The sequence below is a fragment of the Eubalaena glacialis genome, chromosome 11, assembly GCF_028564815.1.
Source record: "Eubalaena glacialis isolate mEubGla1 chromosome 11, mEubGla1.1.hap2.+ XY, whole genome shotgun sequence".
Lineage (NCBI taxonomy): Eukaryota > Metazoa > Chordata > Mammalia > Artiodactyla > Balaenidae > Eubalaena > Eubalaena glacialis.
This window is the reverse complement of record NC_083726.1, coordinates 21579277-21594289: the sequence shown is the minus strand read 5'-3', so window position 1 is coordinate 21594289 and position 15013 is coordinate 21579277. Positions and strand designations below refer to the sequence as shown.

The following is a 15013-nucleotide window of genomic DNA, read 5'->3' as shown; positions in this document are numbered from 1 at the left end:
TTCTCATCAATATTTATGTGGTAGTTATATAACCTCCACAATTGTAAATGTGGGGCTAGGTTGAAATACTTTCTCTACATTGTATTCTACAAGGCTTCAGGGAATCTTTCATTCAAATTGGTATGCCCTGTTTGCCTAATTAAATTAATCATTACTTCAAGTCTATCTGTTGAAATAGGGACAATCTCATTTTGCTCGTCATCTTACCTTACTGCATATATTTTATTAAAAGGTTGTTTTCAATTTGGGCAATAAACTGAACATAATGGCAACAGGCTTTTCTTTGGGAACAAAATTTGAAAAATATACAGCTTATTTCTTTAAATGATGAATGGCATCCTTTTGAATCTGAGGGGGTAATTTCCAAAAAAGGTAAACTCTTAGGACATAAATTGTGCTTTTCTCATCCCTGGAAGCCCTGGTGAATATTCATTCATTTTCCATAGCCCCCTGATCATTTCATATTCTTTGAAGTTCAAAGAGAATAGCATACAGAAAAGTTAATTATTCTCACATAAAACATTCCCTCAAGCAATCTCTTTCCTTAGTTAGGGTCTTGAGGCAGCATTTACAAATTCAGAGTATGCAGGTAACTCCAGTGATGGGACATTCCATTTAGTCTCTTAAAAGTGCTCACATTGGCTTTAGTGCATATAATTAATCATTTTTTGTTTGTTTGTTTTTGGAAAACACTCCTTCAGCTGTGTGCACAGCTGTTGTACACTTCCCCCAAGGCAGGAATTAGTTCATTTCCTTCCTTCATTGTTATACTGTTGCATTCTTCTCCCCATTTTCTTTTGGTGAATACAATAAAACACCTATAAGTAATGGGCTTATATGTCCCTTTCTCCTGAAATCAGCCAAAATGGAGCTTGCTTAGCAAGCAAAGAAGTTTTCGTATTAAAATATTAGGGCAACCCTGAAGTCCTAAAAATGGCTAGTCAGTAGAAAAGGGAGTGAGTTGGGGCTAACATTAGTTGGATTCCATTTGCTACAACAAAAAAGACTTGAGTCCCCACTAAGTAAGATATTGTTGCTAATCTCCATAGGAGATAAAGATGTTTAAGACACAGTAACTGCCTGGAGGGGCTTACAAAGAAGAGCAAAGTGCGGTGGGCTCACCTGGGAAAATCTCAAGGAGGAGGTGGCATTTCCCCTGGGCTTGGAAGGATAGTCAGGACTCCATGGGTCAGGGTAAGAAGGGAGGGGATTCAAGGTGAAAGGGGTGGCAGGAGCAAAAGAAGGGAGAAAAGGGAGTTGTGCAGATGTTAAAAGACCACAAGTAATCTGGGCAAGAGAGGCAGGGTGCACAGTACCTTTGTAAGTCACAGTTTCACCACTGCAAAATGAAGATCTCAGTACCCACCAACTAAAGGAATTTAGCTGATGAATGAAGAGCAAATGGGAAACTGCAGACCCACCAGGGAAGAGGGTGGTAAGGAAAGGACATTTAAGACAGAGAAGTAAATTTCTGAATGCCTGAGGGAGTAGGTCCAGTTTGGGGAACTGAGTGTAATTTGGGGTTTCCAGATCATAAGGCATCTGTGGGGAAGGTGGTGGGAAATGAGCTGGGACTAAGGGGGCACTGTAGACAGAGCTAGGAGTTAATCCTGTAGGTCTGGATTTATGCAAGTGGTTAAGACCTTATAATAGCAAGTAATAATGCTTCTTATGTGGAAAATGAATTGTGATATAATGAGAAATATATATTTGGTCTTTGTCCCCAGTTTCTGACAGAGAGCTTCTAAAACGCTTGGCATTTCCTGAGCAATAGGAGCATCTTTCATTATTCCTAACAAGACCCTTTCAACCATACCTGAGTTTATGCTAATAAGGTGACTCTTGGGAATTCCCTAGTGGTCCAGTGGTTAGGGCTCTGCGTTGCCACTGCAGGGGGCATGGGTTTGATCCCTGGTTGGGGAACTAAGAAAACACATGCCACTTAGCGCAGGCAAAAAAAAAAAAAGTGACTTGATGGGCCCCTAGATGCTTCAGGATGGGGGATGGCTGCCAGAGGAACCAACCATGTGATTAGAGGGTTAGAACTCTCAGTCCCATTCCTCAACCTCCAGAGAGGGGAGAGGAACCCAGAGATGGAGGTCAATTAGCGATGACCGATGATTTAATCATTCATGTCTGTGTAATGGAACTTCCAATTAAAAAAAAAAACCCTAAATGATGAGATTTGGAGAGCTTCTGGGTTGGTGAACACATCGAGGTACTAGGAGGGTGATGTGCCAGAGCATGGAAGCTCCATGCCCTCCTCCCTATGCCCTATGTCTCTTCCATTTGACTGTTCCTGAGATGTAACCTTTATAATAAACTGGTAATGGTAAGTGAACTGCTTTCCTGACTTCTGTGAGCCATACTAGCAAATTAACAAACTTGAAGAGGGAATCATCTGCAAATATCTTATTTCCAAATAAGGGCACATTCTGAGGTTCCAGGTAGACATGAATTTTGGAGGGAACACTATTCAACTCACTATATAGATATAATATTTTAGTATTAATCACAACTGTTATCATACAATTTTATATCATTGAATTACTTACAGATATTTGTTAATGTAAATCAATAACATTCCTTTATAATAGAACTTAGTCTTGTTTTTAATGTAGTTGGCTCTCAGATCATCTGCTGAATGAGTAGTTTAATTGTGAATGAATCAAGATCTCTATTGTCCCCAAATTTCATCCAGCAGTTCATACAAGGCACAATCCATAGATTGATAGTCAATAATGTCAAAGCATTAAAAACAACAGCAGAAACTACAAAATGCAGACCTAATAAACCAATCAAAAGAAAAAAAATATCCAACAACTACAGTAAACGTTAAGCAATAGAGTATTTTTGAAGAGCTGTGGGGAAAAAAAATCATATTTCAATATTCAAAGGTTATATAAGAGACTCTTCTGTATTCTGTAGAGATGTTTAGTCAGATGAACGAATATCCCTAATGTAATAACTTGAAAAATTTAGATCTCCACGCATAGTGCTTTCTTAAAGCGGGCACATAATCACAATCTCGGGAAAGTCAGAACTAAAATACTTTATTATCTGATGGAAGCAAACTGGTGAGTCTTGCTTTGCATGTTACAACCATGCCAATTTCAAGTGAGAACATCTAAAACATTGCTATTAACCTAACCACCAATTAGAAAATGTACACATGAAAGTAGATTACAGCTCATTAGGTGAAACCCTCAATTACTAACTGCAGTGTTAAAATCAAGGTAGGTAAGATGGTGAGTGTGCTTAGGGGGCAGGGTACTAACTGGGAATTCATGTAAAAGTGAGGTTGAGAGAGCAACAAGGGGAACTTTTCTCTTTTTCATACATAAGGGAAAAGCAACAAGAATCAAAGAATCTAGAAGGGAACTCCTTACCCAATCCCCACATTTAACCAGTGAGGAAGATGGGCTTAGAGAAGAGAAGTGATTTGCACAGATTTCCTGACTTCGGATTCACTTTCCATCACAATGTCCTGTATCTTTATAAGGTAGAGGACTTACCAAGACAAACCGAACAGACAATGAAAATAAAAAGAAAGCAACCATAAAAATATCCTGCTGCCAAAGTTTCAGCAAATGGCTTAGAGAAATATTAAGTGGTGTATGTGTGTGTGTATGTGTGTATTTGAATGAGAATGTGTACATACTTCAAATAGCATAGTTTCCATTTTTAATAAGTGGTATTCAAATGTTTAGTTACATAGTATGCATGTAAGAAAAAATAAATGTTAACTACTGGTTCATCAAACAAGATCCGTGCAACACAATTTACTTATTCTTAAGGTTCTGTAGAGAAGTGTACATATTTTGATATTAGGGCTCAACAAATCCAATTTAAAACCAGAACTCCACTTGAAATTTGGCTAAATGAAATGGTATGGAAAATTGCCCTTTAGTTTTTTGTTTTTTTTTAAAATAATTTTTAGCTGCGTTGGGTCTTCGTTGCTGCGCAGGCTTTCTCTAGTTGCGGCGAGCGGGGGCTCCTCTTCATTGCAGTGCACGGGCTTCTCATTGTGGTGGCTTCTCTTGTTGCGGAGCACGGGTTCTAGACGTGCGGGCTCAGTAGTTGTGGCACACGGGCTTAGTGGCTCCGCAGCATGTGGGATCTTCCCGGACCAGGGCTCGAACCCGTGTCCCCTGCATTGGCAGGCAGATTCTTAACCACTGCGCCTCCAGGGAAGTCCTGCCCTTTAGTCTTAAATAGAAACACTATAAAACATAGGTTGATTTGAACAACAGGTCCTGTGAAAATGAATCTATAGCAGTCATGGGCAGCAAAGGGTTCTGGAATAGATAGACATCAGTAAAAAAATGGAGCAACCACTCTTGGGCATCAGGTTCAATGACCACTTAAATGTCAACTTTTGGATGACCATCTTCACCTGCTTAACCCAGAAGGTAAGCTCTGTGAGAGCAGGACCCCAGTGCTTAGGATGGAGTCTGGTGCAGAGAAAGTGCTTAACAGTATTTGTTGAATTGACTTCTCAAATCTGTATCTCTTTCACAAACTAATTTAACCAGCTTCAGACCTAACTTTCCAACCATCTTCTGAACACCTCAACCTGCACGTTCCTCTCACATTTCAAAGCGAACACAACCCCACACCAAAACGCATTATTCTTCCCCCACAGTTGTTTTCCCTGTGTTCCTTAGAGCGGCATCGCTGTCACATGATACCAAGTCCAGATAAATCAGCCGCTTGAATATCTCCAGACACCTCTTTCTCACCCTCCCTTCTGAGCTAGTTTATGTAATTATCATCTTTTCATTTTTAGAACTGCTGCCAGTCTTACTCCTTTCTTCAAAAATCCTCAAAAATGAATTTTTTTTTTTTCCTGAAACACAAATCAATCACAATTGCCTGCAAGAAAGAATCTAAATTCCTCAATACCTATGAGGGTTTTCATCTGTGCTTACTCCTCCAGCCTGATCTACCTCCGAATCCCCAAACTTTAATCATTCAGAACTACTATTCCCAGAACAACTGCTCTCACATCCCTGGAAGCTTGTTCTCTCTGCCTAGAAAGCACTCCTTACTCCAAATTATCCTCTCTCTTGGCAGATTCTTATTCGTCCTTCAAAATTCAAGTCCTATCAAACCTCTGACCATCAGCTTCCAAGACTGTTAGGTGTTCCCTCTTTTCGCAGACTTCCACTGGTTTCCACTGAGTCTTTACCACGCTGCTGGGCACTTGAAGGCAGGGACTGTCGTCTTCACTTTAGTCTCTTCAGCCAGTAACAGTACCTCCTCATTGTTTTTGATGGGTGAATGAAGGAATAAATGCTGGGGAACATCATTCCAGGCAATTCCACTCTTTACAGATGGGAAACTGAGGCCCAGAGAGGCAACATGATGTGACAAAATAAAACTAAGAAGAGGGGAAAGGCCTGGCCTTCCAGGCTTTCGGCACCGGTTTTGCTCCCATAATAAGCCGCAATTAGTGATCACAGACCTACTTCTTGTTACATTCAAGACCAGTCTCCATACTTCAACTCTGGGAGCTAGTAAGCAGCTCTCTTTGCGTTGAGGTTACTCCTTCTCCTCCCCTCCCCCAGACCCTGCTCCGGTGTTTCCTCAAGGAAAAGCCAACATCCTCTTTCCGCTTTCAGTTGTGGCCTGGAGCTACAAGATTTCTCTCCATCCCTCTCCCCACACCCCTCACAGGACTCCCATTCCTGCAAGGTGACAGTTTGTATCCGGAAACCGTAGCGTCCTCAGTACAGCCAGATCGCGGGTGGATTTAGAATTGGGAGGGGCTCCTAACAGAACAGGATGAAACTCAGAGCAACTCTATCGCGCACTATTCCGGGATGCTTGGAGAAGTTGATTCACCTCTCCTGCTAATCGGGACGAAAAGGGTTTGTTGCTGTCGCTCAGGGGCCAGATGAGAGGACGTACTCTGTGACCAAGCCATTTTCCGTGAGAAGAGGAGCTTGGCCCCCCCGAGTTGGGAGACGCCAGGCGGAGGAAGGCGAAGCGACCCTCGACCGAGAGGCGCGCGGGTCTCCTGCTCCCCGGAGGCCTGGGGGCGGGGCCTACAGCCACGCCCCCTCTCCGCCTTCTGATTGGTTCCTTCGAAACAGGCGGCGGCGAACTGCTGCGAAGCTCGAGGCAGAGGCGGCGGCGGGGGCGGCGGTTGGGCAGGGGCGTGCCGGCCAGGCACAGATTGAGCGCGATGTCGCCCCACAGGGAGTAGTGACCCTCCTGCGCCTGGGCGGGTGAGTACTTCCCTGTTTGCCTTCTCTTTCCTCGCGAACTCTTACTTGCCTTCTCGGGGCTGCCGCGGCTCAGCTTGCGCTCGAGGAGCCCCCAGCGCTCCGCGGAGGGGAAGTCGGTGGTTCGGTTGGGGCCCGAGCTGCGGAATCCAAGACGCTGTGCGATTGGCCCGCTGCGGGAGTCTCGTGCTCTGATTGGTCCCCGGGGCCGTCAAGGTGAAGTTATGCCTGCCTTCCCATGCCCACCCGGGTGCGGTGCGCGGAGCCACAGGTGTGCTGGGGCGGGGGACGGCAGGTGTGGGTGTGCTAAGTTAGGGGAGAGGTAGCGACCCGCTGCCGCTCTGCTTTAGAATCCAAGGAGGGATCAGAGCCTGAAGCTAGTTTAGGCTCTTCAGGGGCACCTTCATTTCCAAGCACCTAGCACATATAGGGTCACTTGATTCCTTAGTGTCTCCCTCAGGAAGAAGTGATGAAGTCACTGACCTTGGAAGGAGAATGACGCATAGTCATTTTGCACTCTGGCAGAGTTTACAGTTTCTTCCCTATTTGTTCCCTCCAGTCGTTGCAAGGCCCATGTCGCCGAATAACTGGAGGCTGTGCTCTATGCTTTCCCCACCCACACGTCTCGGTTTGAAAGGCTGCGTTGCGGGGAGGTTTGTAGGTTGCCTTGGAAGTCGGAGGAAAGTTTTGGAGGGAGTGCTTGACCATACAGTCACTCCTGATTCCTAACTAATCTTTTCGAAGCACGGGATTGAGTCTTATGGATTTAGAGTGCTTTGTGGTACGTCTGGTGAAGTTGAGTCGTTATTAAGTGAAGAGATTTTTTTTTTGCAGGCCCAGTCTAGGTCAGAGTTTGGGTTTTGCTTCGTTTGTGTGGAGAGTGCTAATACCTACTCTCTCAGAAGATAAGCAGTTTGTGAACTGCTGTCTGATCACCTCACTTGGGCCTTAAATAATTAGGAATTGGAATTCTCACCACCTCAGATTCCCTTTGGGAGGAGATTGGAATGGATTTGAATGAAAAAGTGGAAACTGGTGATAGCCGTCTGGTGTAGAATCCTGATACATGTTGCCTGTCTGACTCATCTGTTTCAAAAACTCATTAAAAACCAACAGATTTTGAATAGTGGGTGTCTCTGCTATTTTGATATTAATGAATTATAAGTAATATTTCTTTTTAATGTAGCAGAGTTTCTAAACACGGGGGCTCTGAAGTCACACTTTACTATGTGTGTGACCTTAGGCAAGTTACTTAATCTTTCTAAGCCTAAATTTCATACTGTGCAAACGAAGGTTAATAATAAATAGTTCCTACCTTATTGATGTGAAGGTCGTTGTGAAGATCAAGTGAAATAATCCATAGTACAGTGCCTGACACATAGCTTGTATTATTTCTATGCTGTTTAATTTGGATTAAAAGTTTCAAGCTATCCCCAAAGGGCAGAGAGGAGCAGAAGGTGAAGGCAGTGCCAGAGGTCATGGTAGTTATCATTCATTGATTAAGTTAGTCCATGCAAAGCACTTAAAGTTGTTTCTGGCACATACTAAACACTCACTACTGTTTATCAAACTCATTATTACCTAGAATGTGTCAGGTACTGTTCTAGGTGCTTTACTTATATTATTGTTAAACCTCTTAATAATCCTGCAGTGTCCTTGGTGTTTTCTCCATGTTATAGATTAAACTGAAGCTCAGAGAAAGGAATTAAGCTACTAAGGTCCACCCAGAATTCAGTCTAGACTGTCTCCAGTGTCCAGCCTCTTTTTTTTTTTTTTTAATCACACTACTCTTGCATTTATATTCCCAGCTATAAGAAACTTCTCTGCAGAGTTGTTTGTATGGCCCAGGTTCATTTCTGCTGTGGGTATCAGTTTATTTTGAATACTTCATTAAAAAATAGTGAGAAGTAACTTGTGATGGTAAATCAAAGTGTGTGATAAGGGAATAATGTCAACAGTATACCTGCTATTATATTAAAAAACTAAATGAGTCCAGTGATGTTTGGATGATTGGTCAGTTCAGAAGTAATGTTTCCTAATTTATATTTTCCCATTTAGTTTTTGCTCATTTACTGTACTTTTTACTAAGCAGCACTCTTTTTTTTTTTCTTTCCTGTCAATCTCAATTTAAGTTTGGAGATAAGAATGAAAGTTCAGTTATTTCAATAAGTTTTTTCAATCTGGCTGTTGATGAGGAAAGTAAGAGATTAAGGTTAATGTGTATTGTTATGTTTTGCTTTCTTACAGTAACATGGCTGTGTATGTATGTCTATGTATGTCTATGTATGTGTGTTTTACTTTCTTCCTATTATTTGTTGCTTCCTATACTTTGATATCAGATATACCTTTACATCCTTAATGAACCATGCAGTGTACATAGAATTTGAGAGACTAGGAAACTTGAGTCTGTCAGTCTGTTGTCTCACTTTGAATTTCCCTATTTTAGTTGAAATGTAACTGCCATAGAGAAGTGCCTAAGAAGTAATGTTTATAAGATGCAGGCAATAATTATAATTGTATCTCTTTAGTGTTTCTCCTTCTAAAAACTCATAAAGTTTTCTCATGTTATTATGTTGTTACAGAGTAGGTGGTTTTAACAGAATGTTGCCATGTATTTCATAAGTGAATTACTAATGTATAAAGACCTAGAATGTATGAAATGTAGCAGAGACATTAAATGCAGTTTTGTTTTTGCTGCTGAAAGTGTCATGGGGATTTACAGTATAAAAACCATCAGTCATATGTTAGATATTTCTGAAGTGCTGGTAGAGACTTCTGCCTGCTCTCACAAAACATAAACTTTTTTGTAAGAAAGTATAAGCTATGGTGAAGGACTCACTTTATATGGAATTTTAAACATTACGACTTTTGTTTTCCCTTGATGGATGACTTGTTAATATTTTTGATCCCCAAAATAAAATTGGCTCTTGAAAAAAATTATTTAACTTTGTTCAGGAGTTTTTCTTTTTCACACACACACACACACGCACACACACACACACAGTTTAGAAAACACTGTGATCCCAGTAACATACTTAAATACTGTACTGCAGATTGCTTTTGGTTGCATGACATATAATAGACATCTTTTCATATCAGTACATACAGCTCTTATTCTTTTAAGAAGCTGAATGAATCCACTGAATGAATGTCCTGTAAGTTATTTTAGAGGTTTCCTGTTAATAGACACTTAATGTTGTTTTTACATTTCTTTATGTTACTGTATATGTATGTTTTCCAGAGTCTTTTAGTCTATCATATATAAAGGCAAACGGATTTTAAGTTTTTTAAAAAATTTTTGTATCCCACAAAATTTTATGACAAACTAATAATTCTGTCTAATACAAAATTAAATTATTCAGGTTGGATCTCTGCCAAACAATGCAAAAGGAAATTTTCAAATAAAAAAGTAAAGACTCCCAACAAATGAAGAGCCTTTATATTTTGCAGATAACATGTGATGTTTTATTACGTAGTAAGAATCTTATTTCTTTCTGCTTTGGAAGCTACCTTTAGCTTTAAGGAATATACCACAGATTTATTTCATTATTGTTTCATATTTCCTTTAGTAATAAATACAACACTTATTGTTTAGGAGTAATTCCAGGGCTAAATTTAGCACTGAGTTCTACATACAAGTGGAAGAGATGGAGAAGGTTACCCCCTTACGAATCTTATTTTTTTTAAAGTATAGAGTACAGCAAAATAGAAGCCTATATTGCTACACAACCTTAACAGAGGAGGAGGTTCAGGGAGGCTTTTTAGAGCAGTTGAATCTGAAGGGTAGGCAAGAGTGAGTCTGAAAGAGAGGAGGAAGGGGAGCGTTCCATGGAGACGGATCACAGAGATGAGAAAGCAGCGTGCTCCACGGGCCAAAAGAAGTTCAACATGGCTGGAGTGTAAGGGTCAGGGTGGCCGAGGGGATCCTATAAGGCTTTGATGGCTTCCTTAAGGAGTTTAGGCTTTATCCTGAAGGCAGTGGAGAGCCATTAAGGGTTTTAAGCAGGGAAGTCGTAACATCCTTAGATGGGAGTTTGTGAAGGCTCACTCTGGCTGCAGTACGTGAAGAACATGTTGGAGGCATGAAAGGGTAGAGAGAGGGCGACTGGTTGGAGGCTGTTGCGGTAAACCTGGAAAAGGATGGTGGTGGCTTGAACTAAAGGAGTGGCCATAGGTATTGAAGAGAAAATGTAAAGGTAGAAACAACGAGATATGGCCACTGATTGTTCTGGCTGAGGTAGGGTAGGAGCCTGGGGCGGAGCTGTGAGAGAGGAAGGAGTCCGCATGACCTGGAACTTGGTGAGTGTGGGTGCTGTTCCCTGAGACAGTAAACGCTAGGAGCCTTTGTAAATATTTAAATGAATGAGTGAATGAATGATGTCAGATGTACAAAGGCAGGGCCATTGTTGATGATGATAGCACACACACAGCACTCACAATGGCTTTTACCTGTAAATTTTGCATCCCTTTTTTTTTTTTTAAGTGTACTATATACAACTGGTGCCCTTTACTCGTTGCTTCAATGCATTGGCCTTGCTATGTCTTCTAACCATGTTTGGATACATATCGCTTTCTCGAGGTCAAATGTCTTGACCCTTTGGGAATATCTTCCTTTCTTCGCTTAAGATGTGTATTGGTTTCCTATTACTGCTAGAACAAATAACCACAAACTTAGTCGTTTAAAACAACATAAATGTATTTTACAGTTGGGAGGTCAAAATTCTGAAATGAGCTAAAAAAAAGAAAAAGACGTTAGTAGGGCTGCGTTCATTTTAAGGGTTCGGGGTGGGGGGCGGAGTTCTTTTCTTTCCCTTTTCCAGCCTCTATCGGGCGCCTGCGTTTCCTGGCTCCTTCCTGTCAAAGCCAGCAGTGTAACAGCTCCAGCCTCTCTCTTTCTCTGCCTCTTGTGTCATGACATCTCTTTCTCTCTCTCTGCTTCTCTTCTCACATCCCCTTCTCTGGCTATGACCTTTCTGCATCCCTCTTATAAGGACTCTGGTGATTACATTGGGCTCACCAGGATAATCTCCCATCTCCTTAGGCCCTTAATTTACTCAATCGGCAAGATCCATTTTGCCCACGAAGGCAGTATATTCACAGGTTTTGGGGTTTAGTACATAGACATCTTTGGGGACCATTATGTGGTCTACCACAATGGAATTTATTTAAAAGCCGTAATAAAAACGTACCTGTCCAGTAGGGCAACCGTATGAATTCCCGAGTAGCACATTGCTCCCAGAGTCCTTGCGCACTGGCACAGCTGTTCTGTCCCGTTCATTTGGACCCTCTGCCAAATACACCAGTTTTAGTCATTTTTTTCTTAGTGATTCCTCTGGTATATCAGGCAGCTCACTTAACCTGCTGGTACCTTGACTAGTAACCACTCCACATATTTCACCTTGGACATGTTCGGTGAGAGGCAAAATTATTTATCGGGTCACATAATAAATAAAAGTGAAAAATAATAAATAATACCCAAAAAAAGTCTCCTGTCAGACACGTGTCTGCTGTATGGCTATTTCCAAGCTTTTCTGTCACATTTCACCTACCTGATTTTTCCTGGAGATGTTCACATATCTCCCACCAGAAGTGTTTCCTAAACTTTCAGCTTGAATACTTCTCTCAACACTACTTCCAACAGCAATCCAGGAACTTATAATATACTTGGTCAAGCAATGTACAGAAACAACGAAAAAATAGTATAAAGCAGTGTAAGGACAGGTAGTTGGGAGAAATGCTCTGTGAATTCAAGAGCTACAGATATAGGCAGAATTAATTCAGGCCAATCAGGAAGGGCTCCTGGGAGGAGGTAAATCAGAAGAGTTGTAAACCTGGATTAGTCGAGGTGAGGACTCTATCTCCTTTGCTGACTCTTTCTCTCGTGTCTAAATGTTGGTTTTTTCCAGGACTTGTTCCTAGATCCTTGTCGCTGCTTTCTCCATTTCTTTCTCAGATGATCTCATTCTTTCCAGTGGTTTTATCTCCCAAGGATTGCTGGCAATTTCTATCTCCTCCTGAACTTTCTTCTTAGCTCAGATTAGTATTTCCAACTGCCAACCTGACATTTCCGCTTGAATGTCTTTAAAGGCTTCTCAAATTAGACATGATCAAAACATAGCACTTTTGCCCTGTCTCTGCTGGGTTCCCCACTTCAGTCTGTTCAGACTCCCATCATCTTCATCGCAGTAAACGCTGCCACTATCCATTTGCTCAACTGCTTAAGCCAGAAACCCAAGAGTTGTTCCTGACACTTCACTCTGCCCTTACCTCCCTCGCCTTCACCCTCCATCTCTAACCATTATCAAGTCTTGATTCTAACTCCAAAATAGATGTCAAAGCCATCCACTTTTCTCCGGTGGATACTTTGTCAGCATCCCTGCCCAGTCACCGTCATTGGTCACTGAACTGCTGCAGTGGATCCCCTCCTCTTCCCCTTCCAGGCTGCTCTCCATCTCATTTCCTGTGTGCTCAGTTTCCTTTGCTCTCACGGTTTCTACCCCTCTATGCTTCTCCTTCTCTCAGTGTTTCCGCTAATTCTTTTTCCCACATCTCTACCCACCTCTCCTTCTGTTTTCTTCCCCCTTTCTCTGTTAAACCCATCACTATTTCACTCCCATGTTTCTCTCTCCCCCTCAGGGAGCTCTGTTAAACTATGAAATACATTATGTCTCTCCCTTGGTTAAAACTCTTCCATGGCTTCCCACTGCAGTTAGAATAAAATCTACTTTCCTCAGTATGGCGTCACGTGGTGGGGCTACTGCCTGACTTTCCAACCCTATCCTAAGCCACACGTGCTCCACGCTTCAGCCATACTGGCTTCTTTCAGTTCTCGGAATGCGCCAAACTCTCTCGCTCTCTGTACAGAGTCTTTGCAAAAATTATTCTCTATGCATAGAACTCTTCCCCGTCTCTCTCCCTGGCTAATTCCCACCATTCTTCAAGTTCATGTTTTTCCTCCAGCAAAACCATTTTTCTAAATCACTCAATCAAAGTCTTAAAGTAGGCCCCTGCTGTCTCTCTCTCTGTTTTTTCTTTCAAAACAATTACCATGATTTAACCTTGTGTATTCACTACATACACAAATGAATGTAGTAGCTCCATGAGAGCATCACGTCTGTTATGTTCATCACTGTGTCTGTTGCCTGCGGTGCCCAGTTTAATAAAGGGTGTGAATAAATGATTGTTTAATAAATGAAGGAGTGGACACCGCTTGGACAAACATATAGCTTGAACAGTGATAGAGCCACAAAAATGAGTGAAACCAATAAGAGTGGACGGTGAGGAGACGGCCTGAATGGAGCAAAGGGCCTGTGTGTGACGCAATCCTTAAGACTTGTTCTAGCAAGAGACTTCTATGTCACAAATTCATATTTGAGTATGGATGTTGGTATTTTAAAGTTTTTATGTTCACTTATAACCGTATTTATTTTTATGTTAGTAAAAGAAGCTTTCCAAATTACATTTAATGATTTCTCAGTATTAGCTTTGTTTTCTTACCTCTTTTTAATTTGATGAATTATGTTAAATGAACTACAATTATGTCCTATCATAGTATTATCATAACAACTCATTTGTTAAGTGCTAGCTATGTGTCAGGTACTTTATTTGTATCACCTCATTTAATCTTTACAACAAGCAGACAAGGGAGGTGGTGGTATCCCATTTTACAAACGAGAACACAGGAGGCTCAGAGAAGTGAACTATCCCAAGATCATCTGGAACTCAAAGCAGATGGGTCTGCTACTTTCTGCTACCCCAGTGGTGCCTTTATGGTGATTTATTTTAGTATACATTAAAAAATATGAAATATGTTTGGTATGGATACAGCATTTCTATTTTTTCTAGGCAATTAGGAAATATTTAACTCAAAATTTTAAAGCTGAGAAAGTTGTTTTTTATTCCCCTGAACAAATCAGGATATCTTCTTTAACTATTTTTCTAAATGAAACATTAAAAATGATGAAATGTTTTTTTGACACACAGAAGGGCGTACAGACCAGTATAATAATACCTGTGTTCTCACCGCTTATCTTGAACTAAAATCTTACTGGTACAGTTGAAAGGCCTTTGTGCATTCCATCCTAATCTCATCTCCCTCCCCTCCTCAGCAGTAACCGCTGCGCCAGCTTGGGCATTTATCATATCCCTGCAGCTTACGTGTCTTGGCAGTAATCTGTCGGCTGGGTGCTGAATGTATATGTGTTGCAGTGGCAGTTAATGTTATTATTTTTCTGAGGAAACTTACTTTATTTCTTTGCTTTTTTGCCATTCTTTTCCAAATCGGCCCCCAATTTGTACCAGGACTGAGACATACCACCTTGTGCTCTCCCCACCATATTTTATAATGTGAGTGAGGAATTAAAATATACTCAGTTTCAGAGCCTACAGCTGTGGAACAAAGGAGCAGCTCCACGGGCTGGCATTTTTTTCCCATCATGCTCTGAAGTCAGACTGGTGTGAAGAGCCTTACCATAAATAATCTTGAGGGCCTCAGGGCTGAAACTGTTTCAAAGTGGGCTAGGCCCAAATTCTGTTTAAGATTCAGGTGGACAAGTGCACTCTGTGCTTCTAACATTTTCTCCAGATTTAAAAAATTAAGTATAGTATTCACTTGTGATCTCTGCATAAGCTGTTTGTCTTGTTAAAGCAGGGTTAGCGAATAGTTTGGACTTGGTCATTTGAGAGCTGTTTTTTTTTTGCCCAAATCCAAGGGAAAAGACTTCCTCAAGATGGCACAGAATTAAAGTAGTCTTCTCCAAAAAGACAGACAAAAACAGGAACCA

General features: G+C 41.4%; 1 protein-coding gene across 1 annotated transcript in view; it reads left to right on the top strand.

Annotated features, from left to right (window-relative positions):
• Positions 1 to 6164: 6164 nt before the first annotated feature.
• Positions 6165 to 15013, top strand: part of GAS2L3 (growth arrest specific 2 like 3) — a 29940-nt gene continuing 21091 nt past the window's right edge. Inside the window, exon 1 of the mRNA XM_061205438.1 lies at positions 6165 to 6233. The gene's annotated coding sequence lies outside the window, so the exon portion shown is untranslated. The remainder of the gene's footprint in view (positions 6234 to 15013) is intronic.